The sequence below is a fragment of the Protopterus annectens genome, chromosome 11.part0, assembly GCF_019279795.1.
Source record: "Protopterus annectens isolate FY-2018-M chromosome 11.part0, PAN1.0, whole genome shotgun sequence".
Lineage (NCBI taxonomy): Eukaryota > Metazoa > Chordata > Ceratodontiformes > Protopteridae > Protopterus > Protopterus annectens.
This window is the reverse complement of record NC_056745.1, coordinates 482,900,912-482,925,075: the sequence shown is the minus strand read 5'-3', so window position 1 is coordinate 482,925,075 and position 24,164 is coordinate 482,900,912. Positions and strand designations below refer to the sequence as shown.

At 39.0% G+C, this 24,164-nt stretch overlaps 1 protein-coding gene across 1 annotated transcript in view; it reads right to left on the bottom strand.

Annotated features, from left to right (window-relative positions):
- ZDHHC17 (zinc finger DHHC-type palmitoyltransferase 17) overlaps positions 1–24,164 on the bottom strand; it is a 1,884,000-nt gene that overhangs the window by 9,755 nt on the left and 1,850,081 nt on the right. The gene's annotated exons all lie outside the window — the stretch shown is intronic.

Below are 24,164 nucleotides of genomic sequence, written 5' to 3'. Positions count from 1 at the left end.
GTCTACACCTGAAGGCCATTCAAGTTCCAAAATAATATGGATAATGCAGACATTATGATGAGAAGTTGCTATAACCCTCTAGTAGGTTAGCTTTTTTAAACGAGAATTTTCAAATTTTGTGTTATATGTACCCACTAATGTTTGGAAGGCTGACACTTTATATAGTTGTTTCTTGTCATCTCCATTTGAACCTATGTCACATTTTACAAGAATTTTTGTTTTAATAAAAAGCACATAAAATAAGCACACTCCAGAAGATCCTCATAACCTATTAACTTAAAACAAACAAAACTATGTTCATCTTCAAATAATGAAGTTTAACATTCCTGATTGGAACAATTGTTCCAAATTAATATCTGAACCCGCACGCATTACTTAATCTAAAATTAAGGTTATCCATGCTAAATCACAAGTTCTGCCCATGGTCCTACTTACACTAGCTGTCTACTCTTGTCTATCTTTATTCCCCTCCCAGAAGTGAAAAACAGCATGTATGCTTTCAGAAAACATTAACCTTTAGCCTTAAGAAACAGTGCATTGGCTATCTTTCTGTTCTATCAAATGCACTGAGGTATTTAGGTACCAGGGCAACTGATCTCTTATTCACTTCCAAAATTTCATACTTTATTTTTTACTACTTATTTAACTTACTTATTTAAACTACTTGTTTACTATAGTATTTTTATCACATATAACAATCACTGAAAATACTATACAACATGCAATTTATACGATAAAATATTTATAAATACTGTTATGAACAAAAATTGTTTTACTTACTCTTTTTTTCCCTTTCACAATCCTTAAAAAACGACGAAGTGGGATATATGCCTTTCAGTCCCCCACAGGTTGGATCCCATGCAACAAACTCATAGTGTTCCATACCTACCAAACAGGACAGTGGCAGAACAGAAGTGGGGATGAGGACAACCTCCAAAAAATGATTCAGATTTACCATTAAACTCACCTCCCTCTTCCAGACACTACTTCTACAGAACTCTGTAGAAACAAACCCAGGCCCCCTATAGCCCCTATCATTATCTAAATTCTCCCTCAACACTGCAATGCTAAATACAGGGAGTATGTTGAACAAACTCAACTGTTACAAGGTTTTATAAATACAAACAACCCTGACATAACAGCAGTGACAGAATCTTTTTTTTTTAGTGAAAAAATATTGCTTTATTTCATTCACTCCTCTACATCAAATACTGCATTCCTCATGTCATGTATGTTGCACTCAAGTCCCTTGTTTGTTGACCAGGTTACTCAGAATCCTATTCCCAGTTATAACCCCTCCCCGTTACATTCAGCCCAACCTATAATCAGGAGTTACAGAAACATTCACCAGTGGAAAACAAGATTTACAAACAATAACACAGACTTTTCACTTGCATATCCCTAATACCATCCATGGAATGGGCCTACAGTTATCATTTCTCCTTCTCACAGCCTTCCAGTTTCTGTTTCTTTCATATTAGGTCCCTCCTTACTGTCTCAGCTTCTCCTCCCAATATTGCCACTTTTTCTTATGAAATTTACTAGAAAAATCCTGTCCATAAGTTGCTTTAACGCCCTCACTTCCTCCATTAGTTGCTGCACCTCCATTACAACCACTTCATGATTCTTGCTCCAGTTTCTAGTTATTATCCTTTACTCAATTATCAGCAATAAGGTTTATCAATGCCCTCACATGCTTCTGCATGTAAAAACCGCCTGCCCAGTTTAACAGATTTTTCCTTTCTAATTTCTTTCCTTTCCCAGCTATTTTATTAAGCAAATCACAAGTCTTTTTATATTTCCCCACCTTTCCACATTCCCCAAAAATATGAAATAAAGTCCATTTCTGGCTCTAGCAATATTGCCAACATCCTTATCACACTCCTGGGAACATTTTGTGCAATCGCTCTGGAGTACAGAAATACTTCTGCAAGCACAACCACAAAACTAGTATACTTTATGGAATGTGTGGCTATACTAGATGCTTTACTAATCAACCCCACTCTTCACTCCCTCTCTGCTCACAGAGATATTGCCCTGCATTCTGTCCTTGCTGCCGTCTCATTTACCATCTATCTTAAATTAATGCCCTGTGTAACCTACTTATTACTCCTCTGTTATAGTCCCTCTCATTCTTGCTTCTTGTATTATGTCCACTAGGTCTGGCTTTACTCTTCTTTGACCCTCCCTTACTCTCTCATATCCTTTCAAATTATTATGTATTCTTTTATACTGCAAAAATTCCCTCGGGCCTACCTGGAAATGTTCATATACCTTATCCAAAGTCATCCTTCTTCCTTGCCCTGTCCGCAACTTTTCTCAAAAATAGAAGACCCTGTGCTTTTTCTACCAACCTTTAGCTGGTAGAACATTGATGGGCTGAGGGTACTTTTCCAAGCCTATTGACCACACTTCAAAATGCCAATTCCTATATTTCTTTGTCCTAAATACATTGTTCAATATCTTGTAGATCTGGCCCAAAGGTGTTGTTTCTCCCCTTATTATTACCTATTTCCATAAACAAAATCTATCACTAATTGGGACATTCCCCCTATTAAATCATCAATAAACCCTTCCATTTGGAAAAATTCTGGATTCAGAATATTAAGTACGAATTTTAGTTAGGCCACTTTAAAGTACTTGTATAAATGTGGCCTAGCAAGATCCCCTTCCTCTACTGGCAATATCATCTTTAGCCACTTCACCCTATAAGGTTTTCCATTTCAAATGTAGTCAAAAATTGGCTCTCGCAACCTATCCCAAAATCTTTTCCCTGGTTCATAAACAAATGCCTGGGATGTATTAAAGACAACACTTGCATCTTAATTGCCTGTATTTTTTGATCTCTATTACAGGGCACTCCCCTTTAATTTCTTAGCAACCTGAAGAGCTTATTCCCAATTTGCTACCATAACTCCTTCACTGAGTCCCTGTAACTCCTTCCTAGTCATATTCCTAAATATCTCAGCTTAAAATGTCCCCATATGTATGGAAATTCGTGCACCAGACCAAGAGTTGGTGCCTAGTTTATATTCACCGCTTTTTTTTCTCTTCATTAATTTTATATCTGCATATCCTACTTATCACTCCTCTGTTTATAGCCCCTCATTCTCACTTCTTGTATTATGCCAACAAGGTCCAACTTCACTTTAAACTTCTCTGGAAACCATATATCCTTTCTGTAAGGGTCCATATTAGATAAACAAAAGTTTATCTTAGCGAATGCTCTAATAATCGAAAATCCTGGACCTCGAACTCGCTATTGTGGGGGGCTGTGCCCCCCCGCTAAATATATATACCAACTCGGAGAGCACACTACAGTGAGGAAAGGTCAAATATTCCAATCTTCACTGTATCTCAATCTCACAAAAATGATATCGAGGTTCAGGATTTTCGATTAGTGCGTTCGCTAACGTAAACTTTCATTTATCTAATACAGACACTTTCCGTAACTGGCCACCGATAGCCCCAGTGTTGTCTGTCAAATGCTTTCTCTACATCCAGGCTCATAGTGGCTAAACTTCTTCCTTACTCTTCTGCTACCCTGGGTTATCAAACTGATCTTTTAAGATATTACCAAACATCTACCTGGTTTGCATAAATCTACAATGATCCTCCTTTTTTCCTCATATTGGTCAAATGCCAATAAATAAATACATACATTCCCTGACATCACCTTAAAGTCCCTTAGTAAAGTAAACAATGACAGTATATCTGACTCTGATTCGGTGAGGTAAACTACATCATTTGCAAATAATGCTAGATTTTCTTATGTTCCATTCCATTCCCCACCCTTAATATTCGTTGACATATTCTGAGAGTTAGTAGCTCTAAAAATAAACAGCAAATGGGACAGGGCATGGTGGTCTAGTTCCCCTCTCAATGAATATCTCATGTGACATCCTTGTGTTCACTTTTATGGCTATCGTGGTCCACCTACATACTTTCTTTAATAATGTTAACTTCTCTGGGAACCTCGTCCTTCTCATAACTGCCCATAGATAGCTCCACTGTTCTCTGTTGGATGCATTCTATGTATCCAGGTTCACCATGACTAAACTGCTTCCTTACTCTTCTGCCATTCTGTGCATCAAATTAATCTTTAAGATATTATCGTACAGCTGTCCAGTCTATATAAATCCACAATGATCCTCATCAATTATAAGTGAAATAATTTTTGCTAATTTGTTTGCTAATATTGCCACAAACACTTTATAATCATGGTTTAAAATTGAAATTGGTCAATATGAGCCTGGGTTGCTTGTCTCTTTCCCTTCATTTAGTAACAATGAGTTCACAGCCCTTTTGCATGACTGTGGCACTTTGTTTACCTTCAACACCGAATTAAGTGCCATTTGAGAATAATCTCCTTCCTATATTCCTTCCATAGCTCTACTGGGCAGCCTTCCCGTCCCTGGGATTTTCCGGCGGCCTGCCTATTAATCTGTTACTCAATTTCCTCTATTGAAATCTGCTATGCCAATTCCCTATACTTATCTTCAGTTATTCTTCCTAATTGCAAGTCCTCAAAAAAATTTTCAAATTTGTCCTCCCACTTCCATACCTCCCCTTGTTAACTATATAACTTCCTGTAATACCTCTGAAATACCTCTTGTATCTCCCTTGGTTCCCTCCTGACTCCTCATACCTCAACTGCCACATTCCTCTCTCTGCCTTTTTGCCTTAGGAGTAACACCAGATATTTTTGCTGCTTCTGGCATGTGTTATGTAAGAAAACACCTCCCAGTACTCTCGCTAATTATCTTCCATTGCTTTTAATTCTTCCCTTTCCACCACCTCCATCTCATCTCTTTTCACCTGTCTTTGATGAACAGCATTTATCCTCTTATCCCGGAGCCAATTCTTACTTCACCATTCTTACACTTCTTGAGCTTGCAAGCAATTTTTTTTTTTTAGATTCTTCTTTCAGAACCATCATACTTCTACTGCGGGCAAGTTGCCTCTCCACTGTTTCCTGAAGGAGCCTCAAGAGCTTTACTCAACTTCCCTTCCCTTATTTTTCACCCCATAAACCTCATGTCTTTCCTCACACTCTTCTAGATTACTCAACTTGACTTCTACTGGAGTTTGATGAAATACACAAGATGCGTCTGAAAGTACCTCATCCACATCTCATGCTGTATTGTGATGCAGATTCTATCCAGCCTAGAGAGTGCCTTGTGTTGTCCTGAATAATATGTAAACTTTCTTCCATTTGGCAATACTTCTTCCAGGTGCTCACGCCACAGATTTTCAGCAGGCTTTTCATATGCCTCCCTTCTTCTGTCAGTTTAACCCCCATCAGGCCACAACTAACATCTTATTGTGACAGTACCAAATTCCAGTCTACTACAAGTCATCCCACATCTTGTGAAAATGCATCTGCTTCACCTAACACAGAACCTACTTCCAACTTAGTGATTCTGGGAGGGCAAACAGATATTTGCCAAGGCAATCCTCTTACCTCTCCAATTCCCCTAACTAGCGAATGCCTCCCATTACTAACACACTTTGACTCTCTTATTGTAAATGTGGCCCACCAATGTAACAAGGTTATCACTCATCTCCCCCTTTCTTCTGGCACACTGGCATACACCCCTTCCTCAAATTCTTTTTTATAACCTCTTCATGTTCACAGTCCCATTCCCACTCTCCCAATGCTCTTCCAAATTGTTAATCCCTCTCTGCACCCCCCCACTGTATTCTCACTCCAGTAACTTGGACTAATTAATTTACTTTATTTCCAGTTTGGTCCAATGTTCTAACTTGAATAGTATCAAAGAACATCAAAACTAAATACATACTTAAGTACCTGCCTATCCTCTTTCTGCTTGAGCTGTTTGCTCTGCAACAGCATCTGAGCTACTAGAAACACATGGAAAAACCTTCCAGACCCCCAATCCCGGATGTGTTCTCTCTTATAATATACTTGATCTTAGTTTACTCAGTTTAATACCCCTCCCTGGTTGCTACCCCACACTTTAACTTCTATTCTCTACAATATACTATACACAGTATCACCCTTGATATCTCCCATCTGTGCCCCTTCTCTTCCTACCATAAACCTTCTGCTCTACCCTAATAAGCTCATCTCATTTACCCTGCTCGTTTTTCCACAAACTGTAACATCCAGATTCTCCTCTTCAATCTCCTACTTATGTTGCATCCACGTTACCCTTTAGTGTGTGTAGTGCTGGCTATGCCACCATTCATGTGCACGTTTACTGGGCCCAAGCATGCTTACTATAACAAATAATCTGTTCTTTGCAGATGAACTGGCTAACACATCTGCATTACATGTTACAAAACTCATTCTCCATCTATTACAAACTTCATCTTTACAAGCCCTTTTCTGTTACTAAGTTAGATAAGTTGATAAAATGTATATGCCCTTTAACGCTCACTAAAACATACTCCTCATTTTTCAACAACATTTAATAGATTAACTGCAAAATATCTAACCTTGCTAAATTAACAGATTTTGCCAATCTGCACATAAAACTTTATTAAATAGAATTCAAAACATTTAGTCATAAACTGGTATACTAATAAAAGCTACTTTTTCAACATAAGCAAAACACACAGTATTACCCATTTTTGTCCACAAAGCTAACCATGGGTAACTAAAATCTTGCTAAGTGTCATAATAAACTTCCCCAATGTCAACATATACCCCCAGGCATAGTTAATTTCACAACACTAGTTCCTATACATGTAAATCTGGCATTATGCAACACATCTCCCATGGTTAATTATCAGTTTACATTTACAAACTGCCAGATACCCAATCAGATTTTGGAGAAATCTTCCAGAATGTCTGATGCACAATCAGAATGTACTACAGCTTAAACAGCACATCATTTGTGCAAAGACTACCCCCACCCAATGAAAGAAGCATTCCGCATATGGTATCCAAACTACTCCCAAGTAAACAAACAGAAATCTCTGCATTATCAAATGCGGACTTCTCAACAGGAAAGATAGAACACAGTTCCTTAAATATATCAAGTCAATACTTGTCACCCAGCAATTTCATGCAAACTACAAGTAGATTTTTGTTTCTTCAACATACTTGTTTAAGAAGTTCCGAGTACCCATTCTGCACTGATGTTCTGAACATCTCACGTTATTCAAAACCACAAATTGCAACTTTCAGACTTTCTCAGATCCTGCTCAAATTACTGCAGTTTCCTCAGTTCCACAAGCTTTCTCCCCATACTTTAAGACAGACTCATATCAGTCTCAAAGCTTCCTACACACAAGTAAATACTTACAACCCACTGAAAAAAAAAGACAAATATCATGGGCAGGAGTTTTTTGCTCCAAAACTCTCAAAGTAACCAGAAACTGTGCTCACTCTCTCTTACCTTGTATACAAATATTTACTGGCAAAAAAACTAATTTATCACCCACTTTACAGGTCTTCTCCTATGTCCATAACAGTGAATGATGACAGAATTTGGCCCTTTACTTTGTATGTCTAAGAACTTACCAAAATGTACCATGACTGCTCATTATTTCCACTAGTGCCCATTACAAGTAGTCTATGGACCCACTCTACTTAAATGTCTGACATGTAAACCAGTCCAGCCTTGTACACATAACAAGCTGTCTTGCCCCTTTTCTTTACTGACAATTTCAACTATTCAAATACTTTTTCTTTGGACCCTGTCTTTCTGATCAGCTCCATTACAGGTTTACAGGCCAATTATAGGCTAGCTGTGCTTGTGGGCCATTTTAAGCCTAGCCAGTTTCCCTTTTTGTGCTTGAATTAACCCATCTCATTTCGTTAAAGATTAGCCTTACCCATTCCATGGTAAACAATTATCTATTACCCCTAATGACAATAACTGGGATCTTACCATAGATAATTTGTGGGATAAAGTATTCAGGAGCTGCCCGTGTCCGTTAGTAGTACAGTGGGCAGTCCTGGGATAAATTTCCTGTTTCCCAACCATAGATTAATGTTAGTCCTGAATACGGACAGGGATGAATTTAGTTTTATGTGGATGGGAGTCTGTTCCAGAGCAGCAGTATCCTCTATGAGACATACCAGCCCCTCCAAACCATTCTGTTGATGATGCAGAAGAGATTTAAATCCCTAAACTGAGTATTAACTTGTTGATGTGCAGTAAAGTCATCAGAATTGTATCCGGGCATGCCTTGTATACCAGACACCGGTCACCTCTTAGCAGTCTGTAGGAATACAGAATTACAGTGACAGGGCTCTGAGTCAGTCTGCATAGGACATGTTGTTTAGGCCTTGTATCCTTTTAGTAAGGTATCTCTGTGGGTGTTCCACTTGTTGTATTGGCTCAGACAGATGCATGCTAAAGGGGAGCATTATACTCAATGACTCGCCTAATGAGGGTTGTGTAAAGGGGGGGCAATGACATCCCTTGATCTAGACACAATCCTTTTGTTTATAAGCTGTGCAATATAGATGGACTTTCTTACAACAATGGACCATTTGTCAAAAGTTAGGCCACTGTCCACATAAGTTCCCAAATTCTGGCCAAATGGGTAAACTCTTAGGGGCATATTGTTAATGTGGTAGTTCAGATGACTTCACAATGGATGCACTAATGCATTTTTTGTCATAAAGTTTCAGTCCAAGACTTTGGCACTAGTTACTTATTTGGGACAAACCTTCCTGCACGACGGCCAAGTCACCTGGGGATTCAACAACTGTTCCTAGCTTGCAATCATCTGCAAACTTAAGTCAGCCAGAGCCCTTTGGTACTGGCTTTTACTTCAGAAAAGTAGATGGCAAACAGGAGAGGTCTCAGCACAGAGCCTTAGGGGACTCCACTGGCGACTGGTCTCTTTGTGGAGGTAACTTCCCCTATTTTGATTTCCTGCATCCTATCTGTGAGCCAGCTGGCAATTCAGCGGGTGACAGAGGGTTTCATTCCCAGTTTATTTAGCTTTTCTACTATGTCTGAGTGGGGAACTTTGTCAAAAGCGTTGGCTATTCCACTTTCAGAATTCTAACTCAGTACGAAGTCATACTAGACATTCAAGTCAATATTCTCTGTATGCAGTTTCTCGGTGGAGTCTGGGTGAATCCACGGCTCTACCATAAAAATAGATAAATAAAAATAAAAATGCTTACCAAAAATACAATCTGCAGTATAGGCCAGTTGAGTTTGTCTCCCAAATGCATATATAATTTAGGAAGAACTAAGCACTGCAGGGTAAAGCTGTGGACATATCAGGGGTGGGTGTGAGGATGGAAAGGTAGAAGCTTAAGATGACTACATATCTCTTTCCCAAACAAAGTAACAAGACATGGGTAGCAAAACCCATGCCCAATTACTACGGACACTAAACCACAAAAAACTAACAACAAAACCCAATTTAGGGTTGAACAAGGAATAAATCCCAAACAGTTCGGACCACTGCAAAACGAAGCCAAGGAAGCCGATGCGTTGTTTCCAAAAACTTTTTAATCAAGACTTAGCGCTTTCACCAACAAACTGTGGCATCCTCAGAGTCAATAGCTACAATACAAAGACACCAAGTTTAAATAGTGTAATAATTAAATCAATAAAGCAATTACCCACTTAATCAATCAAGTACAACCACCATCTAATCAGTCCTTAAAAACATAAAATTGTAGGTTTCTAACCATAAAGAAATATTTAAAAATATACATATACATTATAATGCATAAAATATTTGTATAATAATGAATATGATAAAATACAAATACAATGAATTAAATATTAAAACACATATGATTTTTGCCTCAATATTGGTTTTAAGGATATACAATAATTTAAACCAGGTTTTCATTGCGTTGAGCCTAAGCTGCCACTCCGCTTCACGAAGAGCAACCATGTTACCTATATCCCCACCTTGATCGGTAACCACCCGATCAATGATAAAAAACACAAATTTCTTGAAACTAGGACATTTAACAGAATGGAGATACAGGGCGTTGTGAGCATCCTTATTTTTCACAGATCTAACATGCTCTAAAACCCTTATCCCTTAACCTACTCGTAGTCATTCCAACATAAAATGCGTCGCAGGAGGTACATGAAGCTACATAAATGATGTTTTTACTATTGCAGTTACATGTACCTGGGCATGCTAAGGTACGTCCATAACCTGCCACACAAATATAAGGCCCTTCCGCCACAAACCTACATGCACTACATGTTCCACATCTACCCATCCAAGACCTTGCTGGCTTAGAGACCCTCTCTAGGATACTCTTCAAATTCGGTCCCTTACTGAAAACAATCCTAGGTTCAAGCCCTACAATGGCCTTTAATTCAGAACTCAGACTGTTGTCCCATGCATGTTTCATTACAGTATGCATTTCTGAAGCTTTTTCACTGAAATGTAAAACAAAAGCTGGACCCACATCAATCCTCTCCGTTTCATTGAAGCGTACAACCTCAATAACCCTGTTCAACCCTTCATCAACCACATGATTTCTTAAAATAGGGGAATATGTTGTTCTCCTCTTTTTGTACACATCTTTCTTAATTTTTAACAACAAATTCAAAGGGTAACCACGATCCAACAACATCCCAATTAATTTGTACATCTCCTTTCTAAACACTTCCTCATCACTGACCAATCTGGACGTCCGGACCATCTGTCCCTTTGCCACCCCTTTTCTCTGATGAAAGGGATGGTGACTACTGAAATGAAGTAACGAGTTTGAATAGTTTTCCTTTCTAAAAATTGTACTTGATAACCCATCCCCATTCTTGGTGATAGTAATATCCAAGAAGTTGGCACTTTCCTTACTCCATGTGTGAGTAAATTTTAAAAATTTTGTAGTTCCATTCAAATAGTTCACAAACTGAACTGCCTCACATTCATCACCACCCCAAAGAATGAGTAAATCATCCAAGAATCTACTATAAAGGACAATTTTTGAATTAAACATTGATGGAAACACAAACAACCTTTCCCAAGCCAAAAGTACCAGGTTTGCAAAACGGGCACATTTGGCACCATTACCACCCAGAACACTGCTTGAATAACTCCCCTTCAAACTTCATGAAATTGTTTTGTAAAACAATCTCCATCAAATCATACAAAAGATTGAATCTGCTCTTATCAATGTTGTCACAAGTGTTAAGACTTTCAAAAAACATATCCAAGCCTTCTCCGTGTGGAATGACCGAAAAAAGGTTAATGATGTCAATAGTGAGAAAACTATAAGAACTACTATTGACTTCAACCCTCCGCAACCTATCCAAGCAATGCCAGGAATCTTTCAAAATATGTTGTATGCCCTGCAAAGCTGGTTTAGATACCACACCCACAAATGCAGCCAATGGTTTGGTCTTAGAACCCTTAGCGGCCACTATCGACCTAAATGCTAAGGGGTCAACCCCTTTATGCACCTTTGGTATACCAAAGATGCTCGGCATAACAGGGTGTTTGACCTGAAGATAATCAAATTCATCTTCACTGATCACACCCTGAAACAGAGCATCCATCAAAAAAAGATCAATCTTGTACGCTGTATTTACTTCATTCAAAGAGACTCTACAATAAACAGCTTGATTCTCTAATAACTCCATCATTGCAGCAAGGTAGTCCATCTTAAACATAAGTACCATTCCCCCACCTTTATCAGGCTTCATACATCTAACATTATTCATTAATCTGAGCTCAGTCAAAGCCTGCCTTTCTCCTTCATTGATGCTGTCCTGCCAACAATATCTTTGGAGACATATTCTCCTGAATTCACATTCAACAATCCTCTCAAAAATCACCAATTCAGAATTGTGTGGGGGAACAAACAAACTTTTCCTTTTTAAAGGGACCACTCCATTGTAAGACCCCTCAATATTGGGCAGATTTTTCTCACTAAAATACACCTGAAGGTTCACTCGTCTCAAAAAAAGCTTAAGGTTGGTCAAAACCTGGGCAATGTCGAGCTTGAAATTGGGAACAAATTTTGTCCCTCTACTGAATAAACTGAAGTGACTGTCAGAGAGTACTGTATCAGTATAATTATAGATAGTAAAATCATACCTCTTCTCAACAGAACAGCTCAAACCAGGGATACTATCAACGCAATTAACTTCATCAATAAACTCAAAACTTTCCATAATCAAATTTACACTCGGTACATCAACATTACTGTCACCAGTACACTCCATAACTGGTCTATTACTTTCGTTTACCAAATTGCATAAGGAATTGAACAAAAAGGGACCATATTTATTTGCAAGCAAGGAGCTTTGAACCACTTCAGTCTGTACATCTTCAGACATATTACATATAGAAGTACCCTGAAAGCATTCAACATTAGTAAAACAAGACTCATTGTAGGTGTCAAAATAAAACTCGCACAAAACATCAGGAAACGTGTAATTACAATGATCATAAGTACTCAACTTTTCACCCTGTTCACCCAATTCACCCCCCCTCCCCTCCAAATGTCCCCTGAAAAAGTCTTGAGACATGTTCTGGTTCTTGTTTAATATCCTCTCCGACCTCCGAAGCTCGTTCGGTCTAAAAAACCATCAGCCATCTCAGCCTCACAGTCAAATGCGGTAATAGGCTCATCGTTGTTCTCAAGCCCAAACCCCTCACTGTGGACAACAGCAGCAGAATGAACCAGTTTACGCCCTGGAGGGTAAGCGTTTTTATTAACATAGTCTGCCGTGTCCCTCGCCAACTTTTTCTGCTTAATATTTTTACTTTTGTTAACAAAGGTCTCAATATTAACCAAGACCCTCTCGAACCAGGCCTGGTACTGGAAAAAAAGAAGGTCACTGGTAATACTTGAATGCAACCTAGTAATTTCACCCCTTAAGTCAGCTAATTTCGTCTGGTTGTTGTGGATGATAATATCCAACAACTCAAGACCCATACGATCAAACAAAGTGACAAGTTTGAAAAAAGAATCAGTACCTGGCTCAATTCCCATTGGAAGCTTCCAAATACGAAGCCCTTTCGGTACCTGCTTGAGGTCCTTCGACTTCTGTAAAAACATATTGTCCAGCTGCAGAGCTCTGTACCGAGTACATAGCTTGTCATAGCGAAATATTTGCTCTTTTAAAGTGGGGAAACTCGCTTTACCAGCATCCGATTCCACGCTGTTAAACTCCACCGCCAGCAATTCGAGCCAAAGCTCTTGGTTGTGCTCCCTCCACACTCCTGCAGACAAAGCAGGCGGATCTTTCAAACCCTCCATCACACCATCCTGTCGACTCCTATTCGAGTCATTCGCCAACACACCCTGGCGGTATCGATGCAGATATAGGTGAATGCAGGGTGAATAATTTACCTTGTGAATCAGTCAAAATGTCCAAGGCATTCGCCCCATTAGAACTGTTAACTTTTCCATGGATGCGTATCAACTTGTTCACTACCTGTGCCAGTTCATTCAAAACACCATCCATGGCAAGGAATGACTAGAATGGACCACACCAACGATCCCAGGCACACGCAGGCAGGGGCGAAACACGAAACCACAAAAAACTAACAACAAAACTTATGCATTATAATGTATATGTATATTTTAAAATATTTCTTTATGGTTAGAAACCTACAATTTTATGTTTTTAAGGACTCATTAGATGGTGGTTGTACTTGATTGATTAAGTGGGTAATTGCTTTATTGATTTAATTATTACACTATTTAAACTTGGTGTCTTTGTATTGTAGCTATTGACTCTGAGGATGCCACAGTTTGTTGGTGAAAGCGCTAAGTCTTGATTAAAAAGTTTTTGGAAATAACGCATCGGCTTCCTTAGCTTCGTTTTGCAGTGGTCCGAACTGTTTGGGATTTATTCCTTGTTCAACCCTAAAATGGGTTTTGTTGTTAGTTTTTTGTGGTTTCGTGTTTCGCCCCTGCCTGCGTGTGCCTGGGATCATTGGTGTGGTCCATTCTAGTCATTCCTTGCCATGGATGGTGTTTTGAATGAACTGGCACAGGTAGTGAACAAGTTGATACGCATCCATGGAAAAGTTAATAGTTCTAATGGGGCGAATGCCTTGGACATTTTGACTGATTCACAAGGTGAATTATTCACCCTGCATTCACCTATATCTGCATCGATACCACCAGGGCAGAGGGCAGGAAGTGAAGTTTCCTATAGTGGTGTGTTGGCGAATGGCTCGAACAGGAGTCGACAGGATGGCGTGATGGAGGGTTTGCAAGATCCGCCTGCTTTGTCTGCAGGAGTGCGGAGGGAGCACAACCAAGAGCTTTGGTTCGAATTGCCGGCGGTGGAGTTTAACAGCATGGAATCGGATGCTGGTAAAGCGAGTTTCCCCACTTTAAAAGAGCAAATATTTTGCTATGACAAGCTATGTACTCGGTACAGAGCTCTGCAGCTGGACAATATGTTTTTACAGAAGTCAAAGGACCTCAAGCAGGTACCGAAAGGGCTTCGTATTTGGAAGCTTCCAATGGGAATTGAGCCAGGTACTGATTCTTTTTTCAAACTTGTCAGTTTGTTTGATCGTACGGGTCTTGAGTTGTTGGATATTATCATCCACAACAACCAGACAAAATTAGCTGACTTAAGGGGTGAAATTACTAGGTTGCATTCAAGTATTGCCAGTGACCTTCTTTTTTTCCAGTACCAGGCCTGGTTCGAGAGGGTCTTGGTTAATATTGAGACCTTTGTTAACAAAAGTAAAAATATTAAGCAGAAAAAGTTGGCGAGGGACACGGCAGACTATGTTAATAAAAACGCTTACCCTCCAGGGCGTAAACTGGTTCATTCTGCTGCTGTTGTCCACAGTGAGGGGTTTGGGCTTGAGAACAACGATGAGCCTATTACCGCATTTGACTGTGAGGCTGAGATGGCTGATGGTTTTTTAGACCGACCGAATGAGCTTCAGAGGTCGGAGAGGATATTAAACAAGAACCAGAACATGTCTCAAGACTTTTTCAGGGGACATTTGGAGGGGAGGGGGAGGGGGGTGAATTGGGTGAACAGGGTGAAAAGTTGAGTACTTATGATCATTGTAATTACACGTTTCCTGATGTTTTGTGTGAGTTTTATTTTGACACCTACAATGAGTCCTATTTTACTAATGTTGAATGCTTTCAGAGTACTTCTATATGTAATATGTCTGAAGATGTACAGACTGAAGTGGTTCAAAGCTCCTTGCTTGCAAATAAATATGGTCCCTTTTTGTTCAATTCCTTATGCAATTTGGTAAACGAAGGTAATAGACCGGTTATGGAGTGTACTGGTGACAGTAATGTTGATATACCGAGTGTAAATTTGATTATGGAAAGTTTTGAATTTATTGATGAAGTCAATTGCATTGATAGTATCCCTGGTTTGAGCTGTTCTGTTGAGAAGAGGTATGATTTTACTATCTATAATTATACTGATACAGTACTCTCTGACAATCACTTCAGTTTATTCAGTAGAGGGACAAAATTTGTTCCCAATTTCAAGCTCGACATTGCCCAGGTTTTGACCAACCTTAAGCTTTTTTTGAGACGAGTGAACCTTCAGGTGTATTTTAGTGAGAAAAATCTGCCCAATATTGAGGGGTCTTACAATGGAGCAGTCCCTTTAAAAAGGAAAAGTTTGTTTGTTCCCCCACACAATTCTGAATTGGTGATTTTTGAGAGGATTGTTGAATGTGAATTCAGGAGAATACATCTCCAAAGATATTGTTGGCAGGACAACATCAATGAAGGAGAAAGGCAGGCTTTGACTGAGCTCAGATTAACGAATAATGTTAGATGTATGAAGCCTGATAAAGGTGGAGGAATGGTACTTATGTTTAAGATGGACTACCTTGCTGCAATGATGGAGTTATTAGAGAATCAAGCTGTTTATTGTAGAGTCTCTTTGAATGAAGTAAATACAGCGTACAAGAAGATCGATCTTTTTTTGATGGATGCTCTGTTTCAGGGTGTGATCAGTGAAGATGAATTTGATTATCTTCAGGTCAAACACCCTGTTATGCCGAGCATCTTTGGTATACCAAAGGTGCATAAAGGGGTTGACCCCTTAGCATTTAGGCAGATAGTGGCCGCTAAGGGTTCTAAGACCGAACCATTGGCTTCATTTGTGGATGTGGTATCTAAACCAGATTTGCAGGGCATACAACATATTTTGAAAGATTCCTGGCATTGCTTGGATAGGTTGTGGAGGGTTGAAGTCAATAGTAGTTCTTATAGTTTTCTCACTATTGACATCATTAACCTTTTTTCGGTCATTCCACACGGAGAAGGCTTGGATATGTTTTTTGAAAGTCTTAACACTTGTGACAACATTGATAAGAGCAGATTCAATCTTTTGTATGATTTGATGGAGATTGTTTTACAAAACAATTTCATGAAGTTTGAAGGGGAGTTATTCAAGCAGTGTTCTGGGGTGGCAATGGGTGCCAAATGTGCCCCGGTTTTTGCAAACCTGGTACTTTTGGCTTGGGAAAGGTTGTTTGTGTTTCCATCAATGTTTAATTCAAAAATTGTCCTTTATAGTAGATTCTTGGATGATTTACTCATTCTTTGGGGTGGTGATGAATGTGAGGCAGTTCAGTTTGTGAACTATTTGAATGGAAATACAAAATTTTTTAAATTTACTCACACATGGAGTAAGGAAAGTGCCAACTTCTTGGATATTACTATCACCAAGAATGGGGATGAGTTATCAAGTACAATTTTTAGAAAGGAAAACTATTCAAACTCGTTACTTCATTTCAGTAGTTACCATCCCTTTCATCAGAGAAAAGGGGTGGCAAAGGGACAGATGGTCCGGATGTCCAGATTGGTCAGTGATGAGGAAGTGTTTAGAAAGGAGATGTACAAATTAATTGGGATGTTGTTGGATCGTGGTTACCCTTTGAATTTGTTGTTAAAAATTAAGAAAGATGTGTACAAAAAGAGGAGAACAACATATTCCCCTATTTTAAGAAATCATGTGGTTGATGAAGGGTTGAACAGGGTTATTGAGGTTGTACGCTTCAATGAAACAGAGAGGATTGATGTGGGTCCAGCTTTTGTTTTACATTTCAGTGAAAAAGTTTCAGAAATGCGTACTGTAATGAAACATGCATGGGACAACAGTCTGAGTTCTGAATTAAAGGCCATTGTAGGGCTTGAACCTAGGATTGTTTTCAGTAAGGGACCGAATTTGAAGAGTATCCTAGAGAGGGTCTCCAAGCCAGCAAGGTCTTGGATGGGTAGATGTGGAACATGTAGTGCATGTAGGTTTGTGGCGGAAGGGCCTTATATTTGTGTGGCAGGTTATGGGCGTACCTTAGCATGCCCAGGTACATGTAACTGCAATAGTAAAAACATCATTTATGTAGCTTCATGTACCTCCTGCGACACATTTTATGTTGGAATGACTACGCGTAGGTTAAGGGATAGGGTTTTAGAGCATGTTAGATCTGTGAAAAATAAGGATGCTCACAACGCCCTGCATCTCCATTCTGTTAAATGCCCTAGTTTCAAGAAATTTGTGTTTTTTATCATTGATCGGGTGGTTACCGATCAAGGTGGGGATATAGGTAACATGGTTGCTCTTCGTGAAGCGGAGTGGCAGCTTAGGCTCAACGCAATGAAGCAACCTGGTTTAAATGATTGTATATCCTTAAAACCAATATTGAGGCAAAAATCATATGTGATTTAATATTTAATTCATTGTATTTGTATTTTATCATATTCATTATTATACAAATATTTTATGCATTATAATGTATATGTATATTTTTAAATATTTCTTTATGGTTAGAAACCTACAATTTTATGTTTTTAAGGACTCATTAGATGGTGGTTGCACTTGATTGATTAAGTGGGTAATTGCTTTACTGATTTAATTATTACACTATTTAAACTTGGTGTCTTTGTATTGTAGCTATTGACTCTGAGGATGCCACAGTTTGTTGGTGAAAGCGCTAAGTCTTGATTAAAAAGTTTTTGGAAACAACGCATCAGCTTCCTTGGCTTCGTTTTGCAGTGGTCCGAACTGTTTGGGATTTATTTCTATGGACACTAAATGCCTGCAGTCAGCTGCCCTTAGCAAGTTTGTCTGCGGTATAAAAATATTTATGGAGACATTTCTGTGCAAAAATTCTGAACTTTCTAAGCTTTATTGGCTTAACTCTCTTGCCAATGTCTTTCAGTGTGTTATTTCCAATTTATTTTCCCCATTTCTTTTTAAACTCTGGCTAATCTCATTACTCACCTCCACAATTATGTGGCAGAGTCTGGAGACCACACTTCTGGATGCATCAACCAAATCAATTACCTCTGCAAGAAGCCTGACCCAGATGGGGATTCTTAAGAGCTTACTTATTTCTCTTTTAAACTCATGATAATTTCTGCTTTGCCTTCCACTTATTCTTAAATCTATCCCACGTTAGAAAAGCCTGAGCATCTTCCATTTGGCATCAGTGTCTAATCTCATTGTACCTTCCCACTCATTTTAACAGAGGATGGATGACCTTCCTTGTTTATACTTAACCCACTCTTCATCGGGGCAAAACAGATCCTCACCATCTCCAAAATCCCCTCTAACCAACCTATTTTGAATACTCTCTCACTCTAAGTCTTTGGTAGATAAGAATTTGCCGTGGTTCAAAATAAATTTGGATCCTCTTCTAATATCTCCATTAATTTTTCTACCTATTTTTTTATCAATTTTTTTTGCACCTGTGAGTTATGTCATTGTATTTATTACTATCTTATTTGGAATGCTTGCCAAACAGGTTTTAAAACTGGGACTCCCAAATTGCCTTTTTTTTTTTGAAAAAGTATTAATTTTTTCCCAAGCTACTCTGGATTTTGTATGCAGTCAAATAAATAATTTTATTACATTCCTCAAACTCCTGAAAAATGCTTCTCTCAGTGATACTGGTGAATCCCTAAAGCTGTGGAAGATTGACAATTATAAACATTTGCATGGCCTGAACATTTTGGTCCATCTCCATTATCCTCCACTGCTGCAGTCACTTTAAACAACTGGGGTTTATTGGGGTAAAAGTTGCTTCAATTATCACCTCTACCTTCAGAGATGATAATATTCCTAAATACTGTACCAACTTCAAATTCCATATCCACGGGTATTGCTCCAGCAATTGTGGTGATCGCTGACCACTGATTGTAATTGTTTGTGCTTTATGTGTATTTACTTTATACCCAGGGATTTCACAAAACTCTATTAAAATTTTAAATAATTCTTCAGACCTGGCTTTTGGAGCAAATACACTAAAAGATCATGTGCATAGACAGATGACTTGTCTTCCTACTCTTATTTCCCCAACTTTCTTATATACAATGCTAGGGGCTCTAGGTAAACAACAAAGACTGGGGGGATAAAGGCCATCCTTGCCAAGTTCTCTTACACTAAACTAAAGATAACTCCGAAATACCCTTAACATTGGCATAAGCCCTTCTACAGATATTTTACATCATTTTGATAAATCCTGGAGGAAATCCCAAACTTACTATTAGCAGTTCCTGCCTCTTGTCATTTGCTTCTTGTATATTATCCATTTGCCTTCACTTTATAAATTCACACTGGTCATTTATCACCAGTTTAGAAACAAGATTCCCTAATCTCTGTGCTAAAATAGCCAAGTATATTTTATAATCTTGGATGAGAACAGATATTGGCCTATAAGTAATTATTTCCAAAATACCTGGATGACTGCACTCCTCCATCAAAGAGGTACTTCTTGGGAATAAATACCTTATTATACAAGAGTAGCAGCATGACTACCTTGCCTCCCAACTTGTATAGTTCCACTGGAATCCCATGTGACCCTTAGAATTTCCCTAATTTCTGATAACTTATTTGGTACTCTAGCTCTTCTAATGTTATAGGTTACACAATGATTCAAACCTCCTCTTGGTCTACAATAGGTTTCTCAAAGTGTTCCCAAAACCCTTTCACTCTTTCTTTACTCCAATCTGCATCATATTCTCCTATATAGAAATCTGTAACGCAGTCTCAAAAACAGTTCAGTATCCATTCAGGTTCTCTCTATATATTTTCTTGCTTTAGAGTCCACCCATCTCCACCCCTTAGTCTGCCTCAACCCAATAGCTAGACTAATCTGTGCTTTGGGGAAATTTTCCAGAGAAGCTTTTTGAATTACTTTTACTTTAAATAGTCTCTCTTGCTTTGACAATTTCTCTATTTCCATTTGTCCTCATTTTACTTCCTCATTATCCCCATCTTTGCTGTTTGCTGCTCCTGCTGTATCCTTAACTAATCTTGCATTCCAAAACTGCCCACATGTTGCTCTTTTTCTTTTGGGTATAATCTTTTAAAATGTAGGTTACTGCTGTTTTCGTCAGTTCTTACCAATCCATCATTCATTCCTTTCTGTTTTCTCTCAATATATTAAATTCTTTTAATTTCTCAACCATTCCTTCCACAAATCTGGAGACAATGTGCAGCGAGTTGAAAACCTCCAGTGCTTCTCCTTCCCCCCTCCTCCTCATTTTTAACACTCTCATTCCTATGTGGTCTGATAAAACAGGCAAAACCTTCCAGTTATTAATCAAATATTTATCTTCTCCTGAGATATAAATTTTATCTATCCAAGAGAACTTTTTTATACTTTTAAGTAATATATATATATATATATATATATATATATATATATATATATATAAAATCATGACTGTTCGCATTCTCCTACAAATAAATCCCTCATTCCCAGAAGCTCCCCTAACTTGCCAAAGCTATCAGGGGACCCTTGAACATGTATTATACTTATCAAACAAACTCCCCATCCCTAGCCAAATCCTTTCCTAAAATTGTATTACAACTTTACACATTTATCTAAATTCCTCTAATAATGACTCTGGAGTTCTATACATTCTCATCAGGGCGATGACCTTTCTCCTTTTTTTTTCTTTACAGCTGCATATCTTTCCTCTCTATAACTTTCATGACTCCTGAAACTGTAGTCCTACAATTATTCATATTGCTATCCCTCTTTTTCTGCTTTGCTGTTGTTCCTCTGAAGTTATCACTATATAACCCCATTTTCTACTTTTTTATGTTCTTTATTAGACACGTGTTTTCCTAAAGGCATAACACTTGGAAAGGATAACTTGCACAGATACCTGAATAACTTTTCTCTTTTCACACGATTCCCCATTCCAAGGCACTACTCATAACATTTTGAAGAATACTTTTGTCCAGTAATTACTTTTCTCAATGTTCTGTTTTATACTTTTATTTCACTCTGTTCATAACCAATTATTTTATTTATATATTCTCTCTTCTGAAACAAAGATAAAACGTATCTATCAAAATACAAGTAAAGAGGATACCCAGTTTGGTGGCTCATTAAACAGCAGCTGCAATGCGTCACTTCTCACCCAGAACATACAGATAATCAAAGTATGCCCACACCAACAAAAATATAGAAGTGTTTTACATGCAGAAGGTGAATGCCTAAAAATAATAGGAACAACCAGCAAATCAAAAAACGAAGGCAAGTAGAGGGAAAAGAGATGGCTGAGACGGACAGTTCACCATAAGTGAGATGAAACAAATGCTCCAGGACAGGGTTATAAGCCAAAAGAAACTGCCTGACAAAGTAGATCAGACACCTGAGTGACTATGCTACAAGCCATCCAGCATGTTATTGATGGAAAATGCAAATATGGAAGTCTGACTGGAGGTAGGGGAGGCAAGACTAGATTGGATTGAAGCCAAGCTGATAGACATAGAAGATGCACAAAAAAAACACATGGTTGTGCACTTGGAATAAACAAAGGCAGCTGAATAGCTTTGTGGTTCTTGTGTATTCTTGGATTTTGTACTATGTTTTGCCGTTCTGTGGATATTAACAGACCTAGAAGCTAGACGGGTCCAGCAGAATGAGCATTAAAATAGTGGATTTGCAGGAAAAATAAGGAGGAAGGGATGGTCAAAGAGCAGTTTGAGAACCGCTGCATAACTGGAGTAGTATTCTGGAGAAAGAGATGAGCTAAAGGGCTCAATGGTCCACTTTGGACCCTGAGAAAAAGTAAAATGAAGCCCAGACCTTTATTTGTAAGGCTGCAGACCTTCAAACTCAAGAAAGAATTAGAGATTCAGTGTACCGAACAGGTAAAACCTCATGTTCAAGGATCCTGGGGTGTTTACTTCACTGAACAGGACTACTCCATCGAAACCCCCTCCCCCCCCTCCAAAGAAGAGTAGTTTTTATGCCAGCCATCAGGACATGCAAAGCAAGAGGATGAAATGGTGACTGCTACATCAAGTGACCATTAGGATATTCACAAACAGGCATGCTTGTACTTTGAAAGACCCAGAAAAACAGCAATGATAAAGTTGCAGAAGCCTGTAAACCACAGGGGGATGGAACACAAGCTTCTTAACTTTGGAAAATGTTGACATCTGCGCAGTCACAGAAACCTGGTTCAAAGCAGCGGAGACCAACCCAGACTTACCTGGTTACTCATCCTATCATGCATTCAGACCCCAAACTGTGGGTAGTAAAGCCAAAGGAGGTGAAGTTTCCATACATATTAAAGACATACACAACTCCAGGCTGGTCAAACAGTATGATGCACAGGAGACACTCCAGATGCAGTTAACCACTGACAAGACCCCTATACAAATCATAGCAAGCTACCGGCCCCCAAATGTGATTCAAGATGCCCAATCTGTCTATCTGGACCTCTTCGAATCTATCAAGATTCAACCCTTTACCCTGATCCTGGGTGATTTTAACTACCCAAACATAGACCGGAAGAACTATTCATGTCAAAACATAAATGCCTAGAGATACCTTGATTTTGTCAATGCAAATGCTTTGGTACATCTAGCTGATACCCACACAAGAGGTGATAATGTCTTGGACTTGGTATTAACCAACACGAGTAACCACTGCAGCATCTCTGCAGTATCATCCTCCTTGGTAAGATCCAACCATAAAGCGGTCACGTTCAAAGTCACCATCACCCCTGACTCCCCTCTAGCTAGAACAAACAAAAATACTTCTCCAAAGCTGAATAAAGCCTCTTGAGGGATGGTATAAATAGCTTCACTACCCCCTCCCCCTCTCTAGGAACTGGCACCAGTATCCAAAACTGCACCAAAGCACTATACAAACATTTATACAGATGCATGGAATCAGGAATACCCGACAGGATTAAATCATCCTCCGCAAGGAAGAGTAAACCTGTCTGGTGGACATTTACAATAAATAAACTCTAACAGAAAAAAATTGCTGTCCAGTACCAAGGAGGAGTAGGTGCCCAGCGGAAGCAATCTCTCTTTAGTCTGAATAAGCAAATAAGAGCACTAGTGAAATCCTCCAAAGCAAACTTAAATTGGCTACATCTACTAGAGACAATCATAAGGGCCTTCTTCACATATGTCCGCAGTCTCATAGGAAGCATAGAGATCTGTTCAGAACTGATGGTCTATGACACCACATATACAAATGCCGTAGATATAGCAAACTTGCTGGCTGACAGACTCAGCAAATATTTCACCCCTCTATTCCCCCCCATCAGTAAATCCGGACATTCTCATTACCTGCTCCCTTCCCCTTATATCTAGGGATCAGGTCATCATTGCTCTCTCAAAGATAAAAAAAATACAGCCTCCATGGGACCCAATAATATCCAGGGCTGCATCCTACATGAACTCAGGCAAGAACATGCAACACCATTGGGCACCCTGTTCAACCAAAGCCTGAGAACCGGCTTTGTCCCAGCTGAGCGGAGGAGCCACTGTCACCCCTTTACACAAAGGTGGAGCATCCACCGATCCAGAAAATTACAGACCCATCAGCCTAACTAGCCTGATCTGCAAGGCCATGGAACAGATTATCATGGACCTCATTAACAAGGACATTGGCAACCTGCAAACACTCAATCCCACATAGTTTGGCTTTGTCAAGGGGAAGTCATGTCTGTTAAATTTGGTTGACATTTTTTGAGACAGTCACCAAAGCCATGGATGAGAGGAAGATGGTGCATACAGACTACCTTGACCTGACCAAACCCTTCGACACTTCCTGTGACAGTGTATCAACTGCCTTATGTACACAGACAATCCACTATTACTACCACCTAGGAACACAATTTGTGAGAAATGCAATTACATTAAGAACCTAGAATCCTTGCTGTCTCAGTCACAAGCCAGTACATCTGGCACTGAGAAGACTGTCTGCACAAACACTACGAACACCACACCTCTAACACCAGCCACATCTGTAAA